Source organism: Astatotilapia calliptera, unplaced genomic scaffold (assembly GCF_900246225.1).
Source record: "Astatotilapia calliptera unplaced genomic scaffold, fAstCal1.2 U_scaffold_179, whole genome shotgun sequence".
Classification (NCBI taxonomy): Eukaryota; Metazoa; Chordata; class Actinopteri; order Cichliformes; family Cichlidae; genus Astatotilapia; species Astatotilapia calliptera.
Window position 1 is genome coordinate 17,332 of NW_020535706.1, and position 19,338 is coordinate 36,669.

General features: G+C 42.6%; 1 long non-coding RNA gene across 1 annotated transcript; it reads left to right on the forward strand.

Moving 5' to 3' along the window:
* Positions 1 to 2,681: 2,681 nt before the first annotated feature.
* Positions 2,682 to 3,618, forward strand: LOC113017663 (uncharacterized). Its single transcript, XR_003271544.1, has 3 exons — positions 2,682 to 3,016; positions 3,233 to 3,288; positions 3,446 to 3,618. It is a non-coding gene; the product is annotated as an uncharacterized LOC113017663 (long non-coding RNA).
* The last annotated feature ends 15,720 nt before the right edge of the window (positions 3,619 to 19,338 follow it).

Below are 19,338 nucleotides of genomic sequence, written 5' to 3' on the forward strand. Positions count from 1 at the left end.
ATTAATTTCTAGTATCAGCTGATGTTTGCTGGAGCCACAGCTGCAAAAAAGCTGCTGGTCATGATGTCGGTTTGGTTATGTGGTGAGAGGGAAACATGAAGATGAAACCAGGAGATGTCCTTACTGAATCATCAGAGCTGAACAGTGATGGAGAAACAGGTTTACCTTTTAGGTGACATGAATGAGTTGAAGGGAAGTTATGAACTGTTTCTGAGAGACAAATAACACCAGCATCCTTTTTTAGGTAGCTGACAGCTGGTAACTGTGCAGGGGCAGCTCTAGCAAAGTTTTGCCAGGGGGGCCAGGTAGGGCATTAACAGGGAAAGGGGGGCACAAGGAAATACTTTTCTATCTTATTCTCATTTAAAATGTCTCGCTTTTAAAAAATCATTATCTGAATCTTACAACAAACGATTGATAGATTGATACATATATACCATCAAGACAGTGAGCATCACTGTCACAACAGCGTTTGTTTTCATTCAAAGGCTTTATGATTTTTGCTATAATGGTGGGCCGGTCTCTAGTCAAAATGCCCGGGCTGATTTTTTTGTCCCAGTCCAGCTCTGTATGCAGCTCATCTGCAGTCTGGTGTTACCTACATCTTCCTATTCAGAAGGCAGAATTTCCGAGTTCTGAGTACAATCGACAGCACCACGACTGCAGTTTTTGTGTTGGATGTAAAAGGCGCACATGATGCTGTGACGTAGGCTAGAATCATGGTGGCGGTCAATGACGGTCCAGGCGTGGGATTTCTCTCGTGGAAATATGCACATTATCTTTTCCTTTCTATTGGTAGGTGGCACAGTGCACTTGTGGCAAGTAAGCAAGCTAGAAGACTGGCAAAGTTATGGAAGCAACACATTAACAAGAGAATTCTGAGTAAAACCAAAATTACTTTCCCTAGTAACTAGTTACTTTGAAAGTAACGAGTAACTTGAAGTAACTGAGTTACTTTTGATAGAAGTAACTAGTAATGTAACTAAGTTACTAATTTAAAGTAACTTACCCAACACTGGTCAATCATTAAAAATAAGTCCTGGTCTTTCATTTTGCTGCTGCATTGTTCACAGAAACACATATTTTCCTGTTTCTTTCTGTTTGTGTGTTTCTGCTTTTGCCTGTTTAGCGCTGCTGAGCAGGAAAACCCAGACGAACAAAAACCTCTTTTAAGTAAATGTTTGAGTCACTTTGGGTCTGAAATGTAAAAATCTGCAGACTGAAACAGATTTGAAGGCATCACAGGAACAGCCTCACATTCAAAACATGAAAGAGAGGACTTTTATTTTGAAACACTCAGGAAATGACAGAGGGAAAGTTTTTTAATTAAAACAAATTATTAATTTATACAACCACCAAAACTATGATGATCCTCCTTCTCCCTAAGATGGCAAACTGAAACACAAGTTTCCTTGTGGCTCAGGAAACTAACCACTCCAAGTTGGTGACTTTTGGAGATTTATTTTCCTGGATGATTGAGAATGCATCAAGACGAACACAAAAGGAAGTTCACCGCTTTTAGCAGCTCCCCCCCAGACAAACAAAGAGGCAGTTGGCAGTTAGAAATCAGCAATCATTCACACACCCCCACTCCCCTCCAGAATTCTCAGGTAACAACCTAATTTACATATGAATGACTAGCCAATTTAGCTTCCACTTGGCTGAAGCTAAAGCCTAGCTAAAAGCCTACCAGCCATTTGGCAACTCAGCCCATCACACGTCCACGTCTCTCCTTGTTTCGTCTTTTATTATGAAAGGGTTGTGTTTCCATGTTCAGTGTGTTTCATTTTGCTTCCCCTGTGGTGTCAGGTTCATTTGTGTCAGCTGTGTTTCCACTTCCCTCCTTTCTCTTCTGTGTATTTAAGTCCGCTGTCTTCCTCTGGGCAGTGTTGGTGCGTTTTCCTCCGTTCACGTTATTCCGGGTTTCAGGTTATCTCCTGATTCTGTTTAGGTCCATGTTCATGTTCATGTTTTTTCATCAGAGTTTCTCGCATGCACCTCCTCGGATTCATGTTCATGTTTTTCTTGTCATAGTTGTCATAGTCATACCGAGTTATTCCCAGGATAGGTTTTAGTTTTAGTTTCCGCCCCTGTTTGCTGGGCCTTGTTTTGTGTTCGTGTTTTTCAACCTAATAAATGGTTTGTTTTTTTGTTAAGATTCAGTTCCATCTCTCCCTTGTCTGCTTCCGGGTTCATATTGCAATCACATCAGCCACAGTGACAATAAACTTATTTTGATTTTTAACTTTCTTTATTTTTCAACAATATTATGTATATATAAACATTTTGCATCTTACAATATAAAGCCTGGATCCTGCACATATTGCACTTTGAACTTGAACTGTGTTGTCTGTTTATTGGAGATTGTACTACTTGAATTCATTATCCTGGTGATATAACACATTAATTCTCCATTTGGAATCAATATAGTATATAATACAGTATCTGTCTATCCATCTATATAGCTATTGAATTGAACTGGAGTGAATGGAAGAGAATTAAATAATGGATTTCATGTTCATGTTTATCTATGTTGTAACAGTGACGACTTGAGACATCTGTTTGGCACTATATGAAGAGAATTAAATAAAATTTAAATGAAAATGATATTAACTGTATTTATACATTTTATATTTTTGGATGAGACACTGTCAGTGTGCTGTTATATAACTCAGGTATTTTTAAGGCCTGACTGGTGGCATTGGTGCCCATTGCTTTACTGTGCTGTTGGATGTGTATGTGGGCTATCCCTTGTACCTGACATTTGATTGGGCATCACTGTGTTGCTATGGTATGATCCTGGTAGTTGTTGTTAATAAAACAATAACAAATTCAAATTCAAACATTGCTGCATTCTTCTGTCACTGAGGATTCCAAACCTGCACTCAGTCTCCTCATTACTTTGGTATTGAACAGACAAACTTTGGAGCTCCTGCAAACTTTATTCACAAACTGCAAATATTTTACACAAATCTGCGACTGACAACAAGCACAGAGACTTCAAACAATCACTGAAGTAAGGACTGAAAGATTTACTTTAAAACAATAATGATTAAGACCTTTTTCGTAAGGTTGTTTTCCCTTGATTGCCAGCTGTTACTGTTTTTATCTTCATATCTTTCATATTTGTCCACCTAAACAATGCTTTAATGATACAGTTTGAGAAGTTTGATATGAATTTATCCAACTGACTTGAAAATGAAACTGACAACTGTCCTGTAATCTTACACAGAGAAACCAAATCCTGCGTCTTTGCCTTGACAGACGCCTAAAATGGCTCGAGCTGTGGTAAGTTACCCTTCACTGTGTCTGTTTCTAAACATTAAATCGTGTGAATTTTTAAAGAAAAATCCAACAACAACAATAATAATATGTAACAGAGCAAAACGTCAGATGACTTAAATGTTCCTCTGCAACACAAAGTCAAAGTCTGCCTCCTCCACAGGCAAAGGAGAAGCTCCCACGCTCATCCAGTGCAGACCGTTGTGCTCTGGACAATGAAGTTCCCGCTTTCATGTTCCGACCTATCAGCGCACCTGCATGTGAGCTCCTAAGTCCACCACCTGCTGATGCCAGCTTTCAGTCGAAGGACACAGACAAGATCATGCATCCAGATTTGAAAAATGATCGTTCATCCCTGGATGATGAAGTGACATTTTCATGTGTCCTACTTGATGTTCCTCTGCTCCGAGACCTCCACCCACTGCAGAGGTAGGTCTCTGCAGAAAGCGCAGATATTCTACTGCTTTTCTGTAATGATGAAGAGGAACATTTGATGCCCAAACGCATGAGGCTGATGAGTTGGGATGGTCTCTAAGTCTCCAGCTGCTGAGAAGGAGTATGTTTGCTTTACTTGTCCTGAAGACAAGAGGTCTGAGTTACCTCTCAGCTCCCTCCAAGGCCATCCCACCATCACAGGTCAATAATAATGACACTGACCAGTGTACCATTCTGCTGCCTCCTGAAATCCCAGTGCCTCCACCCACTGCAGAGGTAGGTCTCTGCAGGAAAGCGCAGATATTCTACTGCTTTTTCTGTTAATGATGAAGAGGAACATTTGATGCCCAAACGGCATGAGGCTTGATGAGTAAAGGACACAGAGAAGATCATGCATCCAGATTTTAAATATGATTGTTCATCCCTGGATGATGATTTGGCCTTTTTAATGTGTCCTCTGCCTCTGACACCTCCACCCATTGCAGAGTTAGGTCTGGGCAGAAAGCGCAGATATTCAAGCGTTTTTTCTGTGGAGGATGAAGAGGAACCTTTGCCTCAGCCTAAACGCATGAGGCTGATGACTTGGGATGTCTCTAAGTCTCCAGCTGCTGAAAAGAAGTATGTTTTCTTTATGTGTCCTGAAGATAAGAGGTCTGAGTTACCTCTCAGCTCCCCCCAAGGCCATCCACCATCACCGGTCAATAATAATGACACTGACCAGTGTACCATTCTGCTGCCTCCTGAAATCCCAGTACCTCCAAGTCCTGCCAATTGGAGTTCTAGAAACTGTTGACTTTCCTTGTCTTGATAATTAAATACGTGTTTGTAATAAATTTTTGAGCAAATACATGTTGAGATGATTCGGTTGCTTATGATGGTTATAATTATCCAAACAGTATTATTCCTAATAAGATCTTTACTTTTCTACTTATTTTCTCCATGACCTATTTCGATGTCTATTTTGAAGATCCACTCATATCATGACAGTATGCTTATTCTCAGTAGAGTGTATAGCCACATCTGAAGAAAGAATAAATTAAAGTCACTCATTAACAACTTACCACATACGCCGGAGCTGAATTCAAGATGTAAGCAGACGTTTCACAGATATCTTGGTTGTCTTTCCATTTCCTACACTAACAGTATCCTGAGAATTGGCTTATAGAGCTGATATAAAGGTGAAATTTGATGACTTAATCGAAGCATCATCAGCTTAAATGCAAATGAATCCACTGTACTTGAGGTAACCTAACACTGACCATGAACGCCACAATCACTGTGCGCCAGTCCAACACAGTGCTTTACTGTGAACTCACCACAGTACTGCAAACTAAAGTGTTTATCTTCCAGTCCAATCCAATCCATCTTTATTGAGAAAGCACTTTAAAAAACCCAGGACAAAACCAAAGTGCTGTACAGTAAATGAGTTAAGAACAATAGAATAAAACATAACAGTAAAAAATAAAACACATAATACATAAAAAATGTAAACAGCCCTATATTTCAAACAAGATAAAACAGCAAAAATAAACTAAAAAACTCAAACTAAAAACCAACATCTTACAAGGTGTCAAAGGTCAGGGTGAAGAGATGAGTTTTCAGGAGTGATTTAAGAACAGGCAGAGAAGAAGCCTGTCTAATCTCTAAAGGCAGATCGTGTCACAGTTTCAGAGATGCTGCAGCAAAAGCACGATGTCCTCTAAGTTTACGCTCAGTCCTGGGAACATTCAGGAACAGCTGATCAGCTGACCTGAGACAGTGGGTGGGTTTATAAGACTGTGGCAGCTCAGAGAGTTAAGATGCAGCTAGGTCATGGAGAGCTTTAAAGGCAAATAAAAGAATTTTAAAATGAATGCCAAAAGAAATGGGCAGCCAGTGAAGTGAAGCTAAATTAGGGGAGATGTGCTCAAACCTTCGAGTGCCAGTTAAAACACAAGCTGCAGCATTTTGCACCCTCTGTAAACGAGTAATGTATGAAGCACTGATCCCTATATAAAGTGCATTACAGTAATCCAGCCGAGTGCTAACAAAGGCGTGGATAACTGTCTCAAAGTGCTGCTGTGAAATAAATGTCTTTATTTTATCAGCTGCCTGAGCTGAAAGAAGCTTGATTTTACCACTGCCTTAATCTGACTGCAAGCTTCAGGTCAGAGTTCACTTTGACCTCCAGGTTTGTCACAGCTGGTTTAACGTACTGTGCCAAGGTATCTAAATACACATTGGGGGTCTCAGTAGGGCTGCCAAGAGATTTGACCCTGGTGGAGGAGACCTTCTCAATAAAAAAGTGTTTAAAAAAACGTTTACAGGCTGCAGTCAGTATGTGGTGCACTAAGAACAGAGTTAATGGTTTTAAATAAAACATGCAGGTTGTGACAGTTTGATGAAATAATGTCAGATAAGTGTTGTCTTTTGGTATCTTTTACAGGTTTTTGATATTGATGCCAACAGTCCTTTAGCATCTGGAATGACACTTGTAGCTTGTTTCCATTCACGCTCAGCTCGACAGCACTTGCGTCTGACAGCCTTCAGCCAGGGGTCAGATTTAGTTTTAGGCTGCCTGGTTCTTAACGGAGCCACAGTGTCCAAAGCAATCTGGTAGGTGGAATAAAACCATGAGCTCAGTTCCTCAGTCTGGCTGCACAAAAGCTCCGGGATTTTACAGTTCTGGTTAAAAACTGTTAAAAACTGCTCAGCAGTGGGTCAAAAATACGACAGCGGCGAGCAGCAGCGCGGTTTAACTGAGGTACGGGCAAGAGGAACTTGAAGCATCACAGGACTGTGGTCAGAAAACACAGCATCACAAATCTCTACGTTAAAAACAGAAACAAACAGAAGAACCATGAGATAAAACAAGATCAAGTGTGTGTCCATGTTCATGTATGGGACTGACTGAATAGCACAAAGTTAGAATGCTTAGTCTGTTTTTTAGGCTATTTCACAATATGAAAATAAATAACTTATTAAAACAGATCATATACACATCCAATAACTAAGTGAAAATGATTGTTTTTGTTTTTTTATTTGCTAATCAAAGTGTCAGTGCAGTCAACCATCGTTTTTGTCCTCGTGCATTAGTTTTGATTTAGTTATCAAGTAAAATTTAATAGTAATTTTTTTACTTTGATTTTTGGGATGTAGGATGATCATTTTCATTTCTGTCTAACGCTGTGACTTCTTCTTGTTCCAGCATGATTTCTTTCTCATTGACATTTGATGGGTTTTCAAGGTGTTCCATTAACATTACATCTTATTTATTATAATTTTATATGTGCGTGACTTGGAGCATGAACCAGAAATATGCAAGCCTCGTGGAGGTTTTTTTGTCTCTAAATGATCGAAATTAAAAATCTCGGTATCATCGGGACCTCATCCATCTAGTCGAGGAGCTGACCGCGGTCTAGACTACACTAAGCAGCAGCAGTGTACTCCTAGTATGTACAATGCATCACTATGAGACATAAATGCACACTTAGTGTGATGTATTCTTAACAACTTTGAATGATGGGTATGAAGTGAGAGGCATTTAATGAACTGGAAGTGCTTCTCTGAGCCCTCACACCCAAGACAGATTAGGAAGAGAGGGGAACCACCTTGCTGCATGAGTAGCTCCGCGGTCAGGTTGACTTCCACATGGTTTGCTGGGGACGCTGCCAGGGAGGAGAATGTCAATTTTAAAAGAGCGTCTCGTTCCTCTGGCTGGAGGGTGGCGGATAAAGCTTTGGTGCATTACCGTGAGGCGAAGGCCATCCATCACAGCTTTGTGTGTATGTGTGTGTGTGTGTGTGTGTGCACAGTATCTGCATGTGCTGACTGCATGCAGGTAGTGCTGCACTCCTCTAGGCTGTTGTAGTGTGGTTATAGGAGTGGATGAGGGAGGGGAGTGCTGGGCCTGGTGGATAGATGCGGATCCAGAGCATCTGGAGACAAGGACTCTCACTGGTGTTGAGTGGGGGCAGGTTATTTATTCAGCTGGGGGTTGTGGGAATACTTGAAGCATCTTCCCGCTGATGAAGAACTGTTGCTTTCAGTTACATTGCAACGTGGTGGAACATATTTGGTGTCAGAGGCTGCTTTGTCTTGCACCACACATAGCTATAATAACGCAGAAAGAGACCTGCACACATGCTTATACCATACATTTACACACAGAACATATAATTTAATATTCATGAGTAGCTGGGGTTTCTCAACAGATTCAAGACTCAGCAGTAGACAAGACGGTGCAACACTTTGTCTCCCACTTGAAAATACCAAGTTAAAAAATATATATATTTTGGACATAAATGGCTGTGAAAGCAGCTCAGAGCTAAATTTATATGCGCATAATTTGCAGAACCTTTTGTATTTTCGCTTCTGTTGGAGGTGATCCACTCAATACAGACGCACACAAGTGCAGAGGCGCTTCTCCTTCTTGGCAAGGTGCTGCGAGAGAGAGAGAGAGATACTGTAGTTTGACCTGCTGAACTTGTGCTGCTTAGCATACCATGCTCTCTGGGGCTAACATACAACACCCATGCAAATTCTGTTCCCGCACAGCCCCACGCCCCCTCTTGTTTCCATAACAACCGAAGGTGCGGGAGAAAGGCCTCGGCCTGGGTGGGAGGACACCTGGGGGACTAAAACCTGTGCGTGTGCGCGTCCACAGCTCCAACAAGCAGGTCTGTACATGCAAAAAAATGAAAGAACATAAACTAAACGCAACGCGTGCAGGTGGAGTTGTGCACGCCCACCCACTCATCCAGCTACTCTTGTTGTTATCCCTTCCCCAGGTGGGTTAGAATTGGAGGCAGGTGGCGCATGCTCCCCAGTCCCCATCCTCTAAGGTGTTATTACTGTTACAAATAATCCCATGATGACGCCAAGTCCAAACTGTATCAAAAATAAAGTGGGGATATTGATTTGATTTCTGCAGCGTTTGGATTTGCCTGCTATTTGTTGTTCTTTCCTCTGTATATATGAACACTGCAGCGCTGGTTCGTTGTGTGTGGCCTTGGTCATGGGAGGAAGGCCTTTTTTTGTGCAGCTTGCTTATTCTACTACAATGTGTTTACTTGACTTGATACTCCCAGTGGCCTGATGGTTGTTATGTCTCAAAGGGCTCCAAACTGCACTTTGAGGGGGAGTGATAAGCAAATCGAGCCGGCCTCTTTCCTCCCTCTTTTATTTGGTTACATGCAGAACAATTGTTCCATTTGTGTAAACTGTTTTTTTCTGCTTTTTCTCTTCCCTCTCGAAGTCACCGCACGAATATTTGCGAGCACGAAAGCTTGTGTGGGAGCGTGGCGGTTTGAAGCCGGTGCAAATGTGAGATTCGCTCCGTGATGTAATAATTCAGGTGAAAAACAATGCAGAGAGGAATGCAGCGAGCTAAATCTCTCCCGTGGATCTGCCGCCGTGGCATCATTCGGGGAGAGCCCGTGCGACGCGCGTGCTGGTATGAGGGAGGGTGTTTGTGAGGGGAGATAGGAGAAAGAGAAAGAGAGAGGGGGATAGCTAAGCTTGGTGGTGTGAATGATGTTTAACTGGAGCTCAGCAGAGTTGAATGAGGCTGTAAATCTGCTCTCCTCCTGGGTGCAGTTTTTCTAGAGCGCTATGGTACAGAGCTATCACAGAGAGACGGATGTCACCACATTACAGTCCTACACACACACACACACACACAAACACACGCACACTTTTTTCCTCACCTCCTACAAGGCATAAAATATAACCCATACCATCAACAGCAGCCCACTCAGAGGATTGAGGGCATACACAGAGCACAGAGCTCCATCCCACATTAACCAAACAGTGAGAGCTCTCCCTCTCGAGGCTTCACATCGACACCGGCCTCGCTGGCACATAATCTTTCTCTGCCACATCGCTTTTCCTCACAGCTTACACTGTCTATGATGAAATCGTAAAGAAGGAAAACAACAGTCGCTGAGTGACAGCTGCAATTTCATGCCATAATGGAAATCAGTGTATTGGATAGATAAGATGAAGGATGGGAATAGTTGTTGTAAGGTCAGTGTTTTTGTTGCTTTTTTCTCCCTGTTGAGAGAAATGTATCTATTATATGTCCAAGTGTATTATTTACAGCATGACTGTGGCCATGGAGTTATCACTGAAGGGGGACTGAATGTGGAAAGGCATTAATGCAAACATCTGACAAATAAAACATAATGAAGATATTAAAGTTAGTTGAATGTGAGCACTACTGGGTACATGTGAGCATAATTAGGTTTACATAACTTAACAATCATGGCTTCTGATAGATTTGGGAATTTTTTTTGTTTTTTCTGTGCTTTTTGTGACTGGTTTGACTGAAGTTAAGATTTTCCACTAATATGGAATCTTGAATGAGCCTAAATTTAGGAAAAATAAACTGATCTGCGAGGATTTTCACACACAACCATCTCCAGAGTTTACCATCTGAAAACGAGAAAATAGCCAGTGAGCGGCAGTTCTCTGGGAGAAACTGCTGTGTTGATGTCAGAGGGCAGAGTTGACATCAATGGTCAGGCTGCTTCAAACTGATTGAAAGGTAACAGTAGCTCAAATAACCACCTGTTACAACCAAGGTATGCAGAAAATGCGCAGTGCATCAAATCTTAAAGCAGATGGGCAACAGCAACAGAAGACCACAGCGGGTGCCGCTCCTGTCAGCTAAGAACAGGAAACTGGTGCTTGAGTTCACACTGGCTCAGGTCTTGAGTTCTGTGCAACAATCTGATAGTAGGACCTGAATTTGCTGTAAACAACATGAATGCATGCATCCTGCTTTGTATCAATGGTTCAGACTGCTGCTGGTGATGTAACGGGGTGGAGGATACATTCTTGGCACGCATTGGCCCCCTTAGTACCAACTGAGCATTGTTTAAATGTGGCAGCTTACCACATTGTTGCTGACCATGTTCATCCCTTTATGACCACAGGGCACCCACCTTCTGATGGCTGCTTCAACAGAACAACACCCCATTTCAAAAACCTAAAATCCCCTCGAACTGGTTTCCTTAACTTCATATGTCCACAGTGACCAGTTCTCAAACTAACAGAACTCCTTATGGATGTGGTGGAACGGGAAATTCACATGATGGATATTCAGCCGAGAAATCTGCAGCAACTGTGTGATGCTGTCATGTAAATATGGATCAATCTGAGGAAAGTTTCCTCCTTGTTGAATCTATGCAACACATAATTTTGGTTCTGATGGGAAAAAAAGCTCCAACCATGACCAGCAAGGCGCACCTAATAAAGTGGCTGTATGCTTCTTTTTGTTAAACATATGAAACACGCAGTAAGGCATTTGACAAATATTAGACCCGCCCCCAGCAGTCAAGCATGAGCTTCTGCTGGTGTATGGGAGCACCATTTGGACAAACCACATGCAGCACACCGTGATACTATAAACAGTGATAACAATAATGACACGTTGTTACGGTTATGATTACATTTGCTAATGATTATTTTGAACAACGCAGCAAAATATGAGGGGCTGAGAGGTGATCATATTATCTATATATGGCTATGTTAGTAGGATGTGGCCCCTGGGAGATTTATAGTAAATGTGGAAGTTTTAAATATTTCAAATATTTTATCGCAAATACCAAACGGGAGCATTTACAGAACAAAAACTTTGATGCTTTTACAGTTTACCTTTTTATTTACTGCATATCTGCCCACATCACACCATCGTCATCAAAGGAAAAGTGTGGTGGGTGTTCCGCGACACAGCTGCTTGGTAAACACACGTTACTTACTAATTTGATTTCAGGTGAGGAGATTTAAGTGCAAGAGCCGGGGAGACTTGGGCGGTTGTTTTTTCGACGGGTAAAATCGTCAATTATTTTGGAACAGATTGGTCTCAAAGTGCAATTGAACTTGATTATTGGCTCAATGGAAAATGTAATGAAAAAGCCCTGATTTGAAAGGAAAGTTATGAGAAGGCTATTTCAATTACTCTAGAAAGCCTAAACTGGGATACCAGCACCCCGCACCAAACACACTCAACAGGCTCAGACACTCTGACGTTTTCTTTATTTCTTTATTTTCTTTCTTCTTTTTCCCTTTTAATGACAGTGAGCGGCGAATCGTGATGAGCACAGCTGTTTATTTGCCTTTCCCCCTGAAATCCGCTCCAGCTGCATTCTTTAAAGCGTCATGCCTTTGTCACTGTTAATTGATTACCACTTCTCATGAAATACAACTTTGTTTTTTTCAATTCTATTATTGACACGCTTGTTCAAATAATTACAGTCTTAACTGCTCAGCTTTGTTGAAATCATTTGACAGATACAGAGTGAAGAAACAGTCTACGGTGCCAGCATCGAACAGATTATTACAGATGCTTTTAAGATTATCCAAAGGAAGAAAAAAACCCCACTCAAATCCTGACAGCCTGTCAGGGATGATTGCTCAACTAACTGCTTTCCTTTTTGTGACTGACAGATACGTTTTAGCTGTTTTTTTTCCCCTCTCGGGTTCAAGAGTTCACAGCGATTAAGGTTTCACAGAACTTACTTGAACTGTTTTAAGAGCTAAGTTAAAACTTAAACCATCATCATCATCCTGCAGTTTTCGAGTATCAATGGTGATCACTCTTCTATTCAAAAGTCATTTTGGTTGGACCAACCAACTAAAGTAAGTTATTGGTTGCTATAATTGATAGAAAATTTGCCAGACCTCTGGGGTCTGAATTGATAGTAAGGCTGACCCCAATACAAAAATAGAACTTTTATCTAATTCAACATAATATCAATCATATCAAAGATCTCCTTGGGCAAAGTGAACTTACTCATTTAAATCTATTTGAGCCAGACAATAGGTCTACAGACTCAAAGTTCCACTGATTTCATTTAATAAATTGGGCCAAGCATCTTCCATACACTGTATATAAGAGATGGAGGTATTTCTGAAACTCTTCATTTTGTAGCCTCCACTTTTACAGCTGGCGCCAACTTGTTATTTTGGACACAGAAGTGACCACATTTAAATTCAGTCCAATTTAATTAAAATTTATTTAATATAGCACCAAATCACAGGAACAGTCACCTCAAGGCCACAATCACACGATCTCCTGTGAGCACCCACTTGGTGACAGTGGGAAGGAAAAACTCCCTTTTAACAGGAAGAAACCTCCAGCAGAACCAGGGGCAGGGAGGGGCAGCTATCTGCTGTGACCATCTGGTTATTAGAAGAAGGATGCAAGTTATCAAGTAGCTAGCTAACACCAACTTTGAGGCCTTCTTAATACAAAATCCACACAATCAATGTGTGGGGTCCATCTTTTATTTACAGTTCATAGGTGAAACCTAGGTTACGGTTTTTGGTCTAAGTGACCAAAGTAGCCTACCTCACTCAAAGAGCTAATAATGTAAAACTCTAAGGGTTAAATACCCTCTCTACAGCTGTTATGAAGAGGAACATCAGGAATAGAGATCAAAGTATTTCATGTACCAGTCAGTAAACGTGTATTTCATCTGTGAAGCTGGTTATGGTAACATTAGAGTCCATAGGGCATCAACTTGCCTTTGGAGTCACCCTCACGTGGCCATTTGCGAGTCTTATTTTTCAGCCCTGGAACTTTCTGCTTGTTTTAAGCATTTGATCAAACAAAACAGTGGTTAAAACAGCAAATAACATTTCTCCTCAAGGAATAATCCCCACTGGCATCTGATGTCAAGCACTTGAAGTGCAACACCTTCAATCAAGCTCAACCAACAACACTCCAGACAGATGGTTAGGGCTGACTGCGAGAGGCCTCCCACCATGCCCGATAACAAGTTTCCCTGGCTATATAGGGCAACTGTGAGTGTAAACACACCAGCCTCAAGTGGAGAGGACAGGTGGCCTGCCACACAGGACCGCTGGTCATGTTGCGAGTCCACAACAAAAGTTCAGTTATGTGGAAATGCCTGAGTGTCTTAATAGTGCGATACAGTGCCAGTGGCTCAGATCTGATGATGGGGGCTATAGCAGAGCTGTGATACTTCTGGGAAATCAAATCTGAACCAAAATGTTGCTGCTGAGCAAAGGCGGCTCGAGGCATTAGCTTTAGTCTAGTGGGAGGAACATACAAGCGAAAACAAAACCTAAAACCAGACCATCAGTGATGCGTTCCCTTGTCAAGAGGCCTCAAAATTGCCTCAAATGACACTCGATATCTTTTTTTTTATCAAGTTAATTTCCTCCTTTCTGCCTCACAAATGATAGGACTGCTGGCCTAGTTTGGACCTCTGAAAGGAGCCTTTTCCACCCCAATCATTTCCTCCATGTATTTGTTTTCGGAAGCAGCATCCTCTGGAGGCGGGCAGATGATGATGTCACAGAGGAAGGAAAATGATGGTTTGCCTGCTGTTTGTACAAGACTTTGGCATTTGTTGTCACTGGGTCTGGCATCACTGGCAGGCACACTGCCACCGAACCCCCCCACTCCCCCACCCCCACTCGGCCCTAGCCTTCATCCACCCTCCCCGCAATGACCCATATAGGTGCTTTGAATTGCTTGGCAGGCTCAAGAAGATTTATCTGGGCCCCCTCCCAGAAAGACCACTGGGATTTAAGCATGTGGTGGTGGTTCGAGTGCAGCTAAACATGTAAGCAGGTTGTCAATTTTGACTCGTGTACGTTTGTGCGTTTGTGTCTGTGCATCGCTGCTGCAGTTTGTGACAGCTCTTTGGATGCAGTTGAAGGAGATATGCTGTCTAGTCTCCAGGTGTTCTTTTTCAGACACTCACTGAAGGAGTTGTGTGTTTTTTTGATGTGTGAATTACTTTTGGTGAGGTACATTCTGTTCTCTTAATATCCTGGATGAGTAAATCGAAAGCTGTTTAATAGGATAACTGCATTTAAAACCCCAAAAAGCTGATTTAAACAGGCTCGTAAAGTTGAGCCATCATGAGAATCTTTTATCAGGCAACGTAAAGAGAACAATAATTAAGTTAGAAGACCAAAGAAAGTTTCCTCCCCGACTGTGATGACTAATACTCTGACTTCTCTTTTCCACCCTTCTTGCATAATCCCCAGATTAATTAGCTGTGTGTTCGAGTCACTTCCTGTAGCGCGACCCTCAAATAGGCTCCCTTCTCTCAATCTGGCCTATCCACTTATAGGGCGCCAGAGCGTTTTCCCTTTGAAGACCGCTCGGGCTTCAGAGGCAACAAAACTCTCTGATCTGGCGGCTAAAGGAAAGGGCTCCTGCAGCGTGCCGTTACAGGCTGATAAAAACTTAGAAAGAAAAAAAGAACAACATTTGGGTAACACACACACACACTCAGAGGGGGGGAAAAAATTAAGAATAATTTGGTAGTGAAAACAAGAGGCAGCATGGAACAATGACAATCTGGCTCCTTTGGTAATTTCCTGTCGGCATTCATTCGTGTGATGTGGTCGTGACTGTTCTGCCGGGATCAATCAAACCTGCGAGCAGATGGCATCGCACTCCTCCAGCGGACTGGGGATTGTCTGTGAGGATGTTTTTTCGTAGTTTTTTTTCTTTCAGAGATGGTAATTGGCCCGCTAAGTCACGGACCGGAGCATCCTAACAGCCGGCTGCCATTGCCACCATGCAGCAACAACACCTTTCGTTATGCTTAGCACAGCTCATAATGTCCTACCCATGCTGCAGGCTGCATTTCTTTTAAAACTCCAGCTTGTATTAAGCACGGCTGTAATTAATAAGGTGCGACTGCAATGAGCTTGGACGAGGGGAAAAAACACATTTCAGGAGCAGCATTTTCATTTATCCAAGTTTGCCCCGCCCCCTGTATAAAATTTGGACCACTTTGGCTCCCTTACCACACGCACCCACGAGGCCTAGATAAGTCAAACATATCTCCTTCTGGATCGGAAACTGCGTTTGCTAACAGGGCTTGCATTTAGGTGAAGAAAGCTTATGTAGATAAATGGAACCGTGTGTGGGAGCCTCAGCAAGCTGTATAAAAGAGAAACAAAGTAATTGCATGTGTACTGTATGAGTCTGTGTGTGTGTGCGCGCGCGCGTGTGTGGCTGAGACACCGGGCACTTCAAAGCTTTGATGTTGGAGCTCCTAAATGAGGGCCACCAGAGGTCCAGACTAATGGGACATCATGGGGAGATTAGAGGCCAAGTGTAGCAGGCTGACAACACAGTATTATGTGTGTGTGTTTGTGTGTGGCAGAAATAGAGAGCAAGAACACGAGTTTGTGTGTGTTGCTCCTTGCGTGTACTCCTTTTGCAATTAAAAGTGAAGGTTTTGGCTCCAAGTCTGAGAGGGAGTTTGCAGGAAGTAATTGGACAGGAAGCATCAAGTTGTGGCCACGAGCATTCATGCCAAGATTTCGACAAAAAAATGTAAAAACGCGTCAGAGTTAAAGAAATCATCAGTTTATTCGTTATGGTATAAATCCTTTATTAAATAATCATAACAATAATTATAATAACAATCATAAAAAGAGCATTTCTGTACAAAGACCCCTTTAAAACAACAACAACAGCAGTCCTAGCAGTGCGAAGGGTTAGGGGTGTATGTGTTTGTGTGTGTGTTTGTCGGGGGGGGGGGGGGTCCTGTCTTTCTGTGTGTTTCATTTGGTCCCCCCGGGCTGAAGGGGGCGCTGTGACTGTCGCTGGCAGTCTCAACTTACTGTATCCGATACTGGCTCCAAAGGCAAGCTGGATCCCCGAGGCTCCAAGGCACTTTGAAAAGAGTCAGTGGGGGTCCAGAGATGTGGGCCTCAGAGGAGAGAGAGAAAGAGACAGCGAGTAAGGGTGGATGGGATGTGATGCTGAGTGCGAAAGTGTGAGAAGCCATCGTTCCTTTAATTTCTAGATTCTGCCATACTCTCGGTGTGCGCGCATGTCCAAAGTTTCTCGAGTTTTTCAGAGAGGAAAGACGTGTATTTGTGTTCTGTATATACATCCGTATATACAAGGGAAGTGCGTGGATGTTTGTGTCCGTGGACGGGGAATTTTAAAGGCCTTCACTCCCTTCTTCTCATGGCTTACAAGTCCAATCCAAGCATGTGCGACAAGACCTTTTTAAACTGTTTAAAAAAAAAAATGCTGCAACAGTAAAAATTAACACACGCACAAAAAAATTAATCACAAAATAGGCCACGACTAGCCAGTAAGTTGAGGTGGGACGGGGGTTCCGGTGTTGGTGTGTGTCGGTGGGGGAGGTGGGTGGCGGGAAAAAAGAGGGGATAGGTCCTTTAAATCATGGCTTTTGAGGTCCACGTGTAAAAGAGTGCGAGAGAGATCCTCCTCTCTGGTCTCGATGTCTCCTCAACGTTCCTTTTTTCAACATTTCCACCAACAGTTTGCTTTTAAGGCGTTGTTGTGTGTCCGGGCACACAGTCAGTCAGTCGATTGAGAAGAGCTGTGTCTGACTGCATTTGTTTTTGATCCCATTTGCTTTTTTTTTGTCTTGTACTCGTGAAAGAGAGAACATCGCCCCTACGAGGGAGAGGCAGGGGATTTTTTTTTTAGTGCGCCTGTCAGTCATAGTCTCTTATAGCCTCTCTTTCCTTCTCTTTCTACAGTGCTTCACACTCTTACCAGCAATCCATAGGTTGCACCAACCAAAGCTCCTTGACCTTTTACCATTAACCGCAATGTAAACGTGACCTTCTCTTTGACAGGAACCGGGCAACAACAGTCTCCGACAACTAAATCTAACAAGAACATCTCTGCAGTAAAATAATGTGTTAAAAAGCCCCCCTCCCCCCTCCCCAACAACACACACACACACACACACACACACACACCACACACACACACACAGCACACACACACACACACACACACACACACGACACACACACACACACACTTCCTTTGCTTCATTAAAAAAACAAAAAACAAAACATATCTGCCAGACTGGGTAACAGGCCAGAACTAAAACATTAAAAACAGAAAGTGATTGAGCAAGTGAGACAAACTCGAGGGGCGTCGGTGACTAAATAGACCACAGACTGTCAGGAACTAAGAGGATAACTGAGGCTGATACGTAGAGAACAAAGGAGCCAACGGTCCACACCAAGGAGCTAACTTCTAGGCCACTGTGTTCACACGTGATCCAAAAAACAAAAGAAAAAAAGACGCTTTCTAAGCACGTTCCTAACCCTACCACCTTTCCAACACGATGTGTCTGCCTCGCTGTTTGTGTAGTTTACAGTATCCACTTTCAAACTAGACCTCATACAAATCTATGATGCATCTTATAACATTTCTCTTGTTGGTGGACCAAGAATCTGTACTTGATATGTGTAGATATTTACTTTTAGGCCCAGAACGGAACAGTCCATCAGTTTTTACTCAGTGGTTCATTTTGCCCATAGAACTACCAATACTGGACTGTGGGGCAATGCTTTCCGAAACAGGAAAACAAGTTCTCGTTTGAGCTCGAAAGTGGCTTTCTTGTTGCCTGTGCATCCTGGGATCTGCGCTGCTGAGGAATAAAGTGAACTGAAGCAAAATGAAGAAGATAGCGGGAGGTTTTCACAGGGTGACTGTCATCCCTCTCTTTCTTTCCATCTTCCTTTTCCTTTTCGAATCGCCTTTTCTTTCTCACGCCTCGGTGCAGCAGCGCTGTTGGTTGAGTTTGACCTTGTGCTTGAGGCCGTCGTAGAGTTCGAAGTTGTAGTTCTCCAGGGTGGTGGAGGAGCGGGACGACAGGCCGCTGTAGGAGCAGGTGCAGTACAGCAGGAGGCCGGCGCACACCGCTCCGAGCAGGACGCCCAGAGAGCTCATGACGATGATTGTGACCAGTATGGGGTCAAGGGTGTACAGCCACGAGTTGTCCTTTTCTGAGACACGCGTGACTGGAGGCTCGGATGACGGTGATGGCGTGTTCCTCTCTGGGAACTGTAAACCTGTGACAAAAACGGGAGGTTAGTATGATGACAGGCAAGGAGTGGTTGTATAAACCTGTTATTGCTACAGTTAATGATGATATACATGACATGGGGAGGTGGGTTGCAAAGTGGCTTGGAAAAATCAACGTAAATACGAGATTTTACAATTACAGGTAAACTGCTGTTAATGAGATCAAGTGATCTGTCAGGAGTGCAGGTAAACTTGACTTCCTGACCCTACCTGATCTTTTGCGATGTTTTTGACTTACTAAAGAGAAAAGATTGTATCAAACATCACTAAAGTCATGAATTGTTGTGAGTAGAAGACTCGTTTACAAACATCACTAAAGTCCGAACAGAGGTAATTCAATTCAATTTTCATTTATGTAGTGCCATTTAATATCAAAACAACAGTTGCCTCAAGGCACGTTATATTGTAAGGTATGGACCCTACAAAAATTCAGAGAAAACCTCTAGAATTGGACGACCCCCTATGAGCAAGCAATTGGCAACAGTGGGAAGGAAAAACTCCCTTTTAACAGGAAGAAACCTCCATCAGAACCAGGTATAGCCATCTGCCACAAGGGAGATAACTTACAGAAATGTTCTTTATAATTTATAAAAGTACTTTATAGAAATGACAAAAAGGTACTGGTGTGAGCTCCGTGTCTTACCTCCACCTAGCGGGCCACCGTAAATTCGTCCATCGCCACCTGGTCCCTTAACTATCAGACAGAAGCACAGGACACACTGACTTTAAACACCAATCCGATTTACGCATAATTCTAGCTGTAATTATAACAAATA